We start from the raw sequence: 13285 nt of genomic DNA on the forward strand, positions 1-13285 counted from the left end.
TGTAGTGTTTGACCTTAGTCAGGTAGGGAAGTTGCTGAGAATGGCAAGACTGTAAGCTGCAAGGATCTGCAGGCCCAGGGAGGTCTCTTGTTGAGCCTAGGTTTTTCTTGGTGCAGGAGACAGAATCTTGGAATAGATTTGGAGGTCATATGACCTGATTGCTGATTACACAAATCATTCTGTCCCAAAAGGCGACTTTTATATCATGGGCTTTTTTTTTGCTCTTAGATGCAATTATGCTCTGTGTCAGTGGTATACATTTAAGTGTTGGAGAACCTAGGGTGAATATTTCAGTCTTCTTTTCCTCACTTAGATCTCTAAGTCACTACCCCAAGAAGCCCCTTGACAATGTGCCCTGCTGGTGAGAGGATTCTCTGAACGATGTCTGCACACTGCCTTGCTCCTAAACATGGAATCACTGTCACTGACAAATGCAGGCTGGAGCTGGGGTGTGGTGCTGGCAACCGAAATACCTGGAAAGCAATGCTGTTTGTAATCAGATTGTCCAGTCTGGAAAATGGCTCTTAGAAGAGTTCTAAACAAATCGAAATACAGACTTCTCTTGATGGGTACAATGGTTGCATTCCTGGGAAATTCAGTGCATTTTAAGCCATGTAAAAAACACCCCATACAATATTTATATATAAAATGGAATTAGGTTCCAGGCTTGGATAATTAATAGATTTTTACCCAAGTGGATGTCAACAAGGATGTTTGAAAATCATCTGGGATGTGGGATGATTCTTTGTTGTGAGGGATTGTTCTGGAGTTCTTACTGCATCTGCCAAATTCTGTCAGTGTCCCTTCCCTGGCATGGTGATGACAGAAAAGACCCTACTGATTTTCCAAGTTTCTCTGAGGGGGCCTCTCCGACCCCTTCCCCGAGAAAGCCCACTTGCATGAATGAAACATTTTGTAGAGCATCAGAAAGCAGACTGTAACTGCCATGGTCTCTGTTTACTAAAGAGGTGTTTCTCTCTTTCCCACTGAGAACACCTGACCATTGTAGAAGTCCAGAAACTTCTGAGGGTCATCCAAAATTAGCCCTCTGAAACACAACATGTTACAATGGTTTTTCTGGACAGGTGATTTTTTCCCCTATGTGGCTTGAAATGACCAAAACAACCACCATTAAAAATATTCTCTAAAAAATTAATGGGTTCTTTAGAAGGCCCTCTGGTCTTAACCATAGCAACGGCACTGGGAGCATCATTTGCACACACATTGCCAATTACTAAATATGGGGGTGTGAAGTATCACATGCTTTACAAGGAGCCCCAATTACCATGGGGACTAAAGGCAAAATTCTGTCTTCCGCACCCTTTGTCCACTGTCTCTGGTCATCAAGCTCCTGGGCACAGCTTCTGGTGGGACATGCCCCCACTGGATTGCTAGGGGCTTGAGCCACGGCGTGGGAAATCACTCAGGCTCCTTTGCTGGGTGGCAGAACTTGGAGGCTCTTGGATCCATAGCTGGGACCTGAGTGTGATGTGGTCAGGAGGGCCTGTCCTCAGCCAGGCTGGGATGTCCAGCTGTTGCTGGTGTCCCCAGCTGGGGCTTGGAGTGAAGCTGGGAGGCATACAGCACTTACTGTCCCAAACTCAGTTCCATCCATGATAGGAGCCCCAGTGAAGAATCCAAACCGGCCCATGTCAGGAAGTTTGTTCGTAAAATGAAAGTTCAGAGCTGCTCCTTATGCACACAGCATGGTGATAGGAACCCTGGAGAATAAGAAAGAACTCAAAAGCTAGTTCCTCACGTGGGGGCGGGGGGGGTGCGGGGGAACAAAACAAAACAAACAAACAAACAAAAAACAAACCTTAAAGTAACCAACAGTTTCTCGTTGTGACTCCATCAGCGGCGACCGTGCTTTGGAAGTTCGCTCACTAGTTAGTAGCAGCTGCGTACGCTCGAGGCCAGGCAGGGTTCAAAGCACTTCACAGACACAGGCAGCACACAATGCAAGCCTGCTCCGTTTCCCATGCAGAACAGGGCATGCGAGTTTGGACAGGGAGGAATACTGGCTCCCCCCGAAAAACTGCATCCCGATCTATCACTTCCCGAGATGTGACAGCCAGAGTTCTTATGATGAGAGTTTCCGTGGCAAAGGTGGTACCTTGAGTCCCCCAACTGTTCAGTTTTCTAATTCTTTCAATCCTCTGATGCTTCGAACCCTCCCCACTGCCCTATGACGGAGATGCTGTTAAGGCCCTTTCATGAAACTAAGGACCAATAAGTGAACCTTTTGGTCACTTTAAGGTCGTGTGACTTGCTCACAGTCACTCTGCTGGGAAGTAAAAGGGACTAGAATGCAGGCTGCCCAGCCTCAAAGCCTGCAGCAGAGCTGGTCTTCTGACAGATGACAAACTGAGCAGCTAGGCTCTGGGACTTCTTGGCCCAGGGAGGCCCCTCACCAGCATGACAGGTCTGGGTTCTGTTAGGGAAGCCCCATCTCCTTGCAGGGTGAGAGAATAGGAAACCCGAGGGCCGACGCAGGCCCCGCAGCGCCGCGGGTGTGGGGGCGAGCCTGGAGACTTCGAGATCAGTCTGTGCTCACCCCGAGAACTGAGTCCACACACACCCCTGCTCCCTGATTACCTGTCAGAAAATGTGCTGTTAGAGAGAGGGCTCCAGGGCGCCTCAGATCGTGTCCTGCCGTCTCAGAATGCTTTGAGAACATGGGAGGCCAAAAGGGGGGTTTTGGAGGCCTTGAGGCCACCCTCACATTCAATGATGGGCAGTGCTCCCTGGACAGTCTATACTTCCTAGAGTGGCAGCTGGCACCTCCCGCTCCTCGTGGCTGGCTGAAGAGTGTGACCAGGTCCTGGCCAATTCGCTGTGAGCTGAAGTGACACCGTTGAGTGCTGATCTGAGACCCTGGAGAGTGTTCCTCTATCAGTCAGTGTCCCTGAGTGACCCCAGTGAGCACCGGAAGTTGGGGCTGCAGTTGAAAACCAAGGCCCTCCTAGCCCTGGGCAGTGGTGGCCACCTGGCAGAGAAAGCCAAACCAAGAAAATTAGGTGCCCAAGGACAATATCCATCAGAGAGCTTTAGCACTACGCCAAAACTGTCACATGTCTGGAAAGTGGGGAGGCAGGATTTGAACCCAGGACTGCTTCCAGAGTGCAGGCATCCTGCCTCCCAGTAATGGACCTGTGGTTCCTGATGCAGACAGCTGTGAAGTAATGATGACAGGCCCAAGGGGTCAGTGACAGAGGCTGCTTCCCAGAGTACCCGGTTCTCTGGACACATGGTGGGTCCTAGAATTCATTGGGGGCGGAAGATGTCCTGGAAAGAGGAGCTGAATAACAGCCTCAGATGACTTGGAAAGCTGGCAAGGTGGCCTTGCCATACTCTCCTTTCTCTCTCTGCCCTGCACTGGGCACTGATTCCATGCCAGCTGCCTCACCTATGACCCTGTGAGGGCAGTGCTTATTATGCCAGGTCACAGAGAAGGTCCCTAAACAGCCCACTGGCCACTGGGTCAGCTCTGTACTTGCCTCACCTCAGTCACCAGCTTCAGGCTTGCAACACAGGACATGGGAACAATTTTAGGGAACTATCGCCTAAGTTAAGGGAGTCCTCTAGCTTGGCTAGATGTCTTAGTTTAGGCCACAGAAATACCACAGACTGGGTAAGTTATAGGTAATAGAAGTTCATTTCTCACAGTCCTGGAGACTGGGAAGTCCAAGATCAAGGTGTCAGCAGGTTCAATGTCTGGTGAAAGCCTCTTCCTCAGAGATGGCGGCATCTTGGTGTCCTTACAGGGTAGAGGGGTAGAAGAGGAGTGACAGCTGTCTGAGGCCTCTTTTAGAAGGGCATAATCCCATTCATTAGAGTGGAGTCCTCCTGGCCTAGTCATCTCCCAAGGACCCCACTTCTTAATACCATCACCTTGCGGATCAGGTTCCAACATACGAATTTTGAAGGGACACATGCATTTAAACCATAACACTAGATATAGGATGGACCTAATCCATTACCAAGGCTTGGCCTGGGCAGGGGTGAATGTGAATTGTGTGGAGGAGGGGGTGACATGCTGTTTAATCTTCACCGCATCTTCAGTGCATTTTCCAGAGAAAAATGACTTATTTCTGGTCCTTGGGCATGTGGTTGACGCCAATGCTTCTCAAACCTGAAAGTGCACAGGCATGCATGTTTATAGCGGCACAATTTGCAGTTGCAAAAATGTGGAACCAACTCAAGTGCCCATCAATCAATGAGTGGATAGAGAAACTGTGGTGTATGTACACATACAGTGGAATACTACTTAGCCATAAAATGAATGAATTAATGGCATTTGCAACAACCTGGATGACATTGGAGACTATTATTCCAAGCAAAGTAATTCAGGTATGGAAAACCAAACATCATATGTTCTCACTCATAAGTGGGAGGTAAGCTATGAGGACGCAAAGGGATAAGAATGACACAATGGACTTTAGGGACTCAAGGGGAAAGGTTGGGAAGGGAGTGAGGGATAAAAGACTACAAATTGGGTGCAGTGTACACTGCTTGGGTGATGGGTGCACTAAAATCTCACAAATCACCGCTAATGAACTTACTCATGTAACCAAACACCACCTGTTCCCCAATAACCTATGGAAACAAAAAATTAAGAAACCCCCCAAAACCTTGAAAGTGCGTATGAATGATCAGGAATCTTGTTGACAGGCAGATTCTGGAACAGCAGGTCTGGAATGGGGCCTGAATTCTCTGGAGGTGCCCTGCTATTCTGATGATAGCAATAACTGATAAGATACTTTAATATCAGGCCCTGTGCAAACAGGTTTCAGAGTAGGCTAGATCTTATTTGGTCTCTGAAATTTTGCCAATTTGGCCACAGAACAGATTGTCAGCTCCAAAATAAGTTTCACTTTCTAGCATATTGAAATAATTAGAAGAAAGGGAACCTTTCCTGCTCTTTTGGAATAAAGAAGACAATGAGACCCGTGAACCAAGGCTAAACCACTGTGGTAGGTGGAATACTAAGATGGTGCCCAAGATGCCTGCCACCCTGGCTTCGACACAGCTTCTCCCAGCTGTTCAGTCAAACATGGATTGAGATGCTGCCACGAAGGGATTTTGCAGATGTAGTTAAGGTCCCAAATAAGTTGACCGTAAGGAAAAGAGACTATCCTGGGTGAGCCTGACCTAATTGGGTGAGCCCTTAGAAAGGCCTGGGCTCTTGCTGGTGCAAGAGATTTGGACCATAAGAGGGGTGGATGTGAGGGAGATTCTCAATTGCTGGGGTGGAAGAAATGGCAGGGAATATGGATGGCTGCCAACAAGGAGCGTTCAGTTTCCTTGTGGTCCTGTAGGGACTTCCGTCCTACAATTCATTCATCCAACAACTTAAATGAGTTTGGAAGAATCTTCCCTTGAGCCTCTAGAAAAAACAACACTGCTCATCTGAGGCTTTGAGTTCAGTCTCATGAGACCCTGACGGGAGAATTCAGGTACACCACACCCAGACTTCTGGCCTAATAAACTGTACGTAGCAAACGGGTGATGTGTGAAGTTAAGTTTGTGATAATTTGATAGGCACCGACATAAAACAAATACAGTCACAAGAGGGGAACTTTGCAGCCTTAGCAGCACTTGTGGAGGTGCAGCCCTGTGCACGTGGGTTAGCAGGATTCATCTTTTATATTGACATGGTGGGTCAGAATTGTCACAGATAGGGTACTTGGAACCTGAAAGACATAGGCTTTGTATCTAAAATTCGGTTTCTTCCATTTTTCTTGTAGAAAAAAAGACTGTTAAGGGAAGAACTATTATTTCCTTAAAACAATTGTGCCTGGTAAAGACAATGGTAGTGTTTTAAGTATGATATTTATATTTTTCTGGCCAGCTCAGTAGGAAAATTATGGTTTGAAAATATTTGGCTAAACACTTAAGCTCACCAAGGGAGGTGAGGGTGGGGAGTGGGGTAGGAGCTTGGAAGCGGGGTCTGATTGGTGTCATACGTTGCATGTTGGGAGTGGGGTAGGAGCTCTGAAGCGGGGTCTGAATGGTGTCATGTGTTGCATGTTTACTTTCCTTTTGGTTACACGTTATTTCTGTTGCTAAAGATCTCAGTTGCTTAGCTAAGAGGTGTATGATATTCAGCTTTATTGCCTAGACAGGTTGGAGGTAGCCCTTCTTAGAAGAGTTCTGAAGAAAGACTCCTCAGGGACATATTCCATTCCTCTGTGCTCCCCAACTCTAGCCACTAGGGGACTCCCACCTGGATGAGATCGGCCTTTATTTTATTTATTTATTTAGTTTTTGAGACAGAGTCTCACTCTGCTGCCCAGGCAGGAGTGCAATGGCATGATCTCGGCTCACTGCAACCTCCGTCTCCCAGGTTCAAGTAATTCTCATGCCTCAGCCTCCCAAATAGCTTGGACTACAGACATGCACCATCACACCCAGCTAATCTTTGTATTTTTAGTAGAGACAGGGTTTCTCCATGTTGGCCAGGCTGGTCTTGAACTCATGACCTCAAGTTGATCTGCCCACCTCGGCCTCCCAAAGTGCTAGGATTACAGGCATGAGCCACTGCACCCAGCTGAGAACGGGCTTTAAAGACTGAAGAGATCTCAATGATGGTACTTTCCATGGATGATCTTGTAAACCTGCAAGGCTTAACCTCATTTTCAAATAACCCAACATCATTCATTATTATTATTATGCCATAATCATTGTGATGAACTTAGTATTTTAACAGGGGAACAGATCTCTGACTTCTGGGAGAATTCATGTCTTATTCTGCAATCTTGAGTTGGAGCTTTTCAACAGAACTAGCTAAATTTGGAGGCACAGTTCACCTCAAGTTGTTTGTAACTTCATCTTTCCTCGCTCTTGCCTATTAGATGGGTTAATGCCTGGACCTAACTTTAGAGTGGATTTAATGGGGCAATTTAAGTGACCCAAGTCACGTTCTTGACTTGTATGTCCTTGAGGGGTCTAGACTTTAACACATTGGTAGGTTAGGGGGTAGTTGGGGAAGGGGTGAGCAGACATGTCTAAGCTGGGGTATATATTCCCATTGGAGGTGTAGCACACATGGTCTGTGGGGGCGTGCAAGAAGCATTGCCAAGTGAGAGACCAGACAGCAGGGACTGTGTGGAGGTGATTGCTAAGGCCTGTATCAGAGAAGGAAACCCAGAGGCAGAGGTGAGGACTGGGTGATGGGTGTGATGTGGGAAGTGTGAGGGAAAGAGGAGGTGAGCTTGACTGTAAGGCTTCCAGCCTGGACATGTGAGCAGATGGAGAAACAGGAAGGAGGGCTCACAGAGACCATGGTTGGAGGAGGCATGAGAAGGGTTCTAAACTTGATGTATTTGACATGCTTGAAGACAATTGGTTGGGGAGACTTACAGTCTGTTGGAAAAATGTCCAGTGCTAAGGAGAGATGTGGGGATAGACTGGGAAGAGCCACTGATAGCTATGCTTTCTTCCATACTTATTTTTATTAACTTTGCCTTCTGAACCTCCCCTATTGTATGAGGATTTGTAACCAAGCAGCCCTAGGAAGCAAACTGGGTGGCTTATACCAACAGGCATTTATTCTTATACAGTTCTGGAGGCCAGAAATCTGAAATCAAGGTCTTGGCAGAGCTATGCTCCCTCTGAAAGCTGTAAGGGAGGATCCTTCCTTGCCTTTTTTACCTGCTGCTGGCAATTCTTGGCGTTCCTTGGCTTGTAGCTGCATCACTCCGATCTCTCTGCCTTGGTCTTCACAAAGTCTTCTTCTCTGTGTGTCGCTCCACTTCTTATAAAGACACCAGTCATATTGCATTTTAGGGCTCACCCTATTCCAGTATGATCTCATCTGAATGAATTATATCTGTAAAGACCCTATTTCCAAATGAGGACACATTCTGAGGTTCCAGATAGACCTGAATTTTTGGAGGAACACCTGTGAACTCAGTACACCTTTCTTACAATGTATATTTCAAACTCCAGATGTGCAAAATGTGGATACTAATTTCAGGACCACAATTGCAAGATACATGATAGTATTGAAATTTGCATGCATAGCATCAGGCTATCTTGAAGTTGGGGTTGTCCATTCATGTAATGTAAGTTTGATGCAGGCTAGCTCCAGTATTTGTAGTTTTCTTCATGTAAGAGCTAAGACAGAAGTCAGTGCCTTTCTAGCTATCCCCCATAAAACATCACAGAGAGTTTTCTAGGGAGGATGTAAAGGAGGTTGCCCTCATATCATCACAGCCACTGGCTGACACATCCTCGCTGGACTCTGGAGGGCTCTCTTTCTGACGCCTTCCCAGCCCAGCCTAGCCTCAGTGGCTCCTCTTATCCTCCAGGGCTTCCTTCATCCCCACCAGAGGAGGCTGTTGCTCCTCTCCTGTTGTATGGAGTTGTGATGGTTGCAGCTCCCTTGGAAGGGTCATGTCCCCAGTCTCCCTTCCCTCTAGATGGGGCCCCTTGACCAGTTCCCCCCAGTGAGATGGGAGTGGACATGATGTGGGTTGCCTTACTTAAGTGGTTGTCTACTGGCCAGAAGCCACCACGAGTTGGAAGGATCCTGGATCCCTGAAACACTGTGTGGAAGGCTGCCTGCTGAACACTCACCTTGGACTGCCTGTGAGCAAGAAAGAACTTTCATCGGGAGAAGTCTCTGAGCGTGGAGGTTTATCAGTCACAGCACTCATGTCCCTGCCCAGACCACCCTCAGCACAGCTGGGAAGTCTCCATCCTTGACTACCAGGTGCCGTTCAGCCCTGCCCCTGCTCCTATTCCCACCTCACATCCCAGGCCTGCCGTGGGGCTCAGTGGAACCCATTGCTGCCCAGGGTGCAGGGCCCTCTTCATAGGGGGTAGTAGGGATGATAAACAACTCAGAATTGTTCAGGTGGGGTGAGGTATGGGGCTCACGCCTGTAATCCCAACACTTTGGGAGGTCAAGGCAGGAGATTCGCTTGAGAACAGGAGTTCAAGACCAGCCTGGGAAACATAGTGAGACCCCATCTCTACAAAAATAAAAATAAAAAATAGCCAGACACGGTAGCAGGTGCCTTTGGTCCCAGCTACTTGGGAGGCTGAGGTGGGAGGATTGTTTGAGCCCAGGAGTCTGAGGCTGCAGTGAGCTATGATCATGCCACGCACTCCAGTCTGGGTGACAGAGTGAGACCCTGTCTCTAAAAAATGAAAAAAGAATCCTCTGGTGCAGGTTAAACTTAAGCAAATACAGTGCTTGCTGCGGTATCTTTTTGGGGGGGAGAATTTAATTTTTTTCATCTGCTCACCTGAAAAATTCAGTTCTCGGTGCAAGACTAGAACAGCATTGGTGTGACCGATGCATTCTACACCACTGCCATCTCATCTGATACAGGATATATGTCCCGGTGGTTACTGTCACCAAGAAGCCTCTCGTCGGCATTGAATCGTCACAAGTGCACATGGCAGCACTCATTTTAACAGATATCTGTGATTTTTAAAATGATGATGCAAGTCTGTGGCTTTTGAGCTTTGTGTCCTTTTCATTGAATGTCTTCTTGAGTGTGATGCTTTCCTTTTGAGGCCTGGGGACCCAGGAGTAAATGAAACAGACAAAGCTCACGACTCTCATGAACTGATAGTTAACTGTAAGCCCAAAATTTGGCTTTTGTTCTGCAATCAGTTTTATGGTATTTTTTTTTCTTATCTTAATGTTAACATTCTGCAGCTGCATATAGAGCTGTGACAAGGGTATTGCTTTGGAGCCTGGCAGACGTGGGCTGGAATGGTCCCTCTGCCCCCACCCTGGGTTTTCCTGGGGGTGTCGTGGGGCTGCTGCTGCCTACTGGCTGAGCTACTGTAAGGAATCAAGGTGTCCTTGTAAGCTTGGTGCCTGATCCTGGGGAGCCAGTTGGTGGATGACTCATTTTGCATGAGTAATGCATGGCTTTTGCATTTTACAAATCATCAAATGTAGTGCACATGGATCACATTGTTTCTGGTTTATCAAATACCTAGAAAATCACTCCATTTCCCAAGGCAACCTTGCCCTGGTCCTTCCACCCCTGATGGTGCTTTCTCCTTCTAGTCCTCATCTGCTTACTCCCCTGACTCAGCATCATTAGATCAAAGGAAAAAACAGGCTTCCTCGGGGCACTTGAAAATGAGCCGTGACTGCTTAGGAGAAGAGAAGCAAAGGACTAGATTCAGGGAGGAGGTGGGGGAGGCAGGGCAGTTCTGGCTCTTAAGCCCCCACCCAGGAGAATCTTCTATTTTTCTCCATTTCAGCACAGAACTACAATCAGGACTTTTCTTGAGGCCCATCCTGACTGTTACCAAGCTGCGGCGTGGACAGGCTGGTGTTTTACGTTTGCATCTGCTGATTTAAAACAGGAAAAGGTGCGTCTTTTTAAAGCAATCAGAATGTGACTCTTCTAGCTGTGATTGCTATGCACAGCTGAAAACACTTCTTCCCGCGTGGTTCAGGTTCTGTCACCGGGTGCCCCGGTCTGTGGAACGCTTTCTGTAACCTTGAACTGGCGTGGTTTAATTTGCTGCACATAATGATATCCCCCAAGTGCAGTTTTGGAGGCACCTGATTCTATGCGGTTAATGACGGTTCCAATCCCTATTCTGTGTCAAACTGTTGTGAATGAAAAACAGGTGAAATCTGATCACCACAATTCACTTTGAATGGATAGGCTTTTAAAATATATTTTCTAAAGATAAAGGTAATATAAGCTCACATTTGAAAAAAAATGAAAATCAGCAAAGTCCCAAGAAGGAGGTGTACATATATATATATATATATATATATATATATATATATATATGTAAAATCCTACTCAGGATACACATTCTTGCTGGTTTTATTTTGGATTTCCTTAATTTGCTTGTCATTTTCTACTGTCTCCCTCTATCACTTTAAGTCAATGATTCTGCGTGGTCTTCTTTCTTTGAAATTTTCCTGAATACATCTGTGATCTCTCTTAGGATGTTTTTGTTGTTGAAACTCAGATGGAAGTGAGCCCTGGACTTTCCCTTAGAGATGAGCTTGGGGCCGAGGCTGCTACGTGGAAGCGACTCCAAACCCCAGGGAAGGCAGACCTTGTTAAAAAAGGGGCATTCGGGGTAGCTCCCAAGGACAGGACAAGGACAAGGACAAGGACAGGGTCCGTGGGGACGGGCCCATAGTAGTAGTTGGAGGCTTCTGTGAGGCAAGCACTGGTCTAAGGGCTTGAAGATAATTAGCTGGCTCTCCCTCCGCAGGTGCTCTGATCACCCCATTTGCAGATAACAGGGGGAGGGGTAGGGATGGGTGGGCACCCAGGTGGGGCTCCTATTGCAGGCTTTGGCTGGCTAGGATGATGCCCAGCTGCGTAGCTTGGTATCCGCCACTCTTGTATGGGAGCTGAATACCTGGTAAGGAGCAGGCATTTGCTAAATAGTTATTGAATGGCTAAATGTATGGAGCTTTTATTTTATTTTATTTTATTTTGAGATGGAGTCTTGCTCTGTCCCCCAGGCTGGACTGCAGTGAGTGGCTGGATCTCAGCTCACTGCAAGCTCTGCCTCCCGGGTTCACGCCATTCTCCTGCCTCAGCCTCCCGAGTAGCTGGGACTACAGGCGCTCGCCACCTCGCCCAGCTAGTTTTTTGTATTTTTTAGTAGAGACGGGGTTTCATCGTGTTAGCCAGGATGGTCTCGATCTCCTGACCTCGTGATCCGCCCGCCTCGGCCTCCCAAAGTGCTGGGATTACAGGCTTGAGCCACCGCGCCCGGCTATATGGAGCTTTTAAATAACAATCAATAATCAATGATATTGAAGGAAATGAGCCCATTCCTAAAGAAGAAAGTCCCCATACCAGCCCAGCTTTAGACACTTGACTACGAAACCCGTTGTTCAGGTCTGTGGAGGTTGACCAGCAGTCCAGGTTTCTCTCCATTTGTCAAACGTGGCCATATATATTCGTATGTGGTTTGGTGTCCCCAGAGTGCTCCCAAGGCCGTGGTACTCCAGCAGTTAGTGTGGCCAAAGCCCCAGTCACCTGTGTGACCAAATGCTGAGTTTCTGGGCCTTCCTGGCGAGCAGCTCCATGAGCCAAGCGGGTCCCACATCCTCGGCTCCAGGGGCTCTATCTTCCCATGGGTTGCATAAGCTCTTGTTTCATCTTCCTGGTGCCTTCTGTTTTGAAGTTATTTTATCGTGAAAAACTAAAGTAATACACGGAAGCACAGAGAACGCACCAGTCCCTGTGCTCGGACCGCAGGGATTCGGTCATCAGTACTGTCTCATCATTCTTGCTTTGGGTCTTTGTTTTCATGCTATATTAAGGCATTGTATAGAGGTGGGAGTCTCGTTGGCTCTCCCCACTCCCTGGGCTCCTGCCCCAGAGGCAGCCTACTCACTACAGGTGTGTGCTCCTCCAGCCCATTTCTTACACTTGTCCATACGGTTCACACACACAGCCAAAGCAGAGTAGTTTATGCCTACCACTCAGCACCTGTGGTTCTTAGGATGTTATCACATTTGCTTACTTTCTTCCTATCCTCTTTGCTGAAGTGTTTTATCACAGATCCTAGTCATCTTGTCATTTCATCCTAACAGCTGTGTGCAATGCTACAATGTTTACTTTTTTTTTTTTTACATAGCCACAAAGCTACTATCAAATGTAACACAAATGAGAATTTCTTACCATCTGTAGTCAGATTTCCCTGTCTTAAAAATATCTTTTTTGGTTGGTCTGTGTGAATTGGAGTCCAAATGCTGTGTGTGGAGCATCCTTCCCTCCCCTATTTTATTTTTATTCCATGAAAGCAAAGGAACCAATCACCTGCCTGGAAAACAGCCCCCATTCAGGGGTCTCCTTTTGCTCTTGGAGTGTTGTAGAGCCCTGATCCTGCATTTCTTTAACTCCAAGAAATGGATATTTATCTACAGCCTGGACTAGAAGCTGGTTCAACTTGTGGGACAGGACTTCTTTGCAGGTGCAGAAGTTTTTCTTATTTGTGTATTTTAGCTCATCACTGTCATCTGTATCTTCCTGGAGTTTGAACTAGCTTGTTCCCTTTAACTGCTGACCAAGGCGTATTCTACTTCTCCATTCTGCCTGTCTCAATCCGTTTGGGTTTCTGTAACAGAATACCATCTGTGGTGGCTTATAAACAACAGAAATTTATTCTTCACAGTTCTGGAGGTTGGGAAGTCCAAGATCAAGGTGCTGGCAGATTTGGCGACTGGTGAGGGCCTGCTTCCTGGTTCACAGTTGACGCCTTCTTGCTGTGTGCTCACGTGGTGGAAGGAGTGAGCGAGCTCTCTGGGGCCTGTTTTATAAAG

The sequence above is a fragment of the Macaca nemestrina genome, chromosome 13, assembly GCF_043159975.1.
Source record: "Macaca nemestrina isolate mMacNem1 chromosome 13, mMacNem.hap1, whole genome shotgun sequence".
NCBI classification, from domain to species: Eukaryota; Metazoa; Chordata; class Mammalia; order Primates; family Cercopithecidae; genus Macaca; species Macaca nemestrina.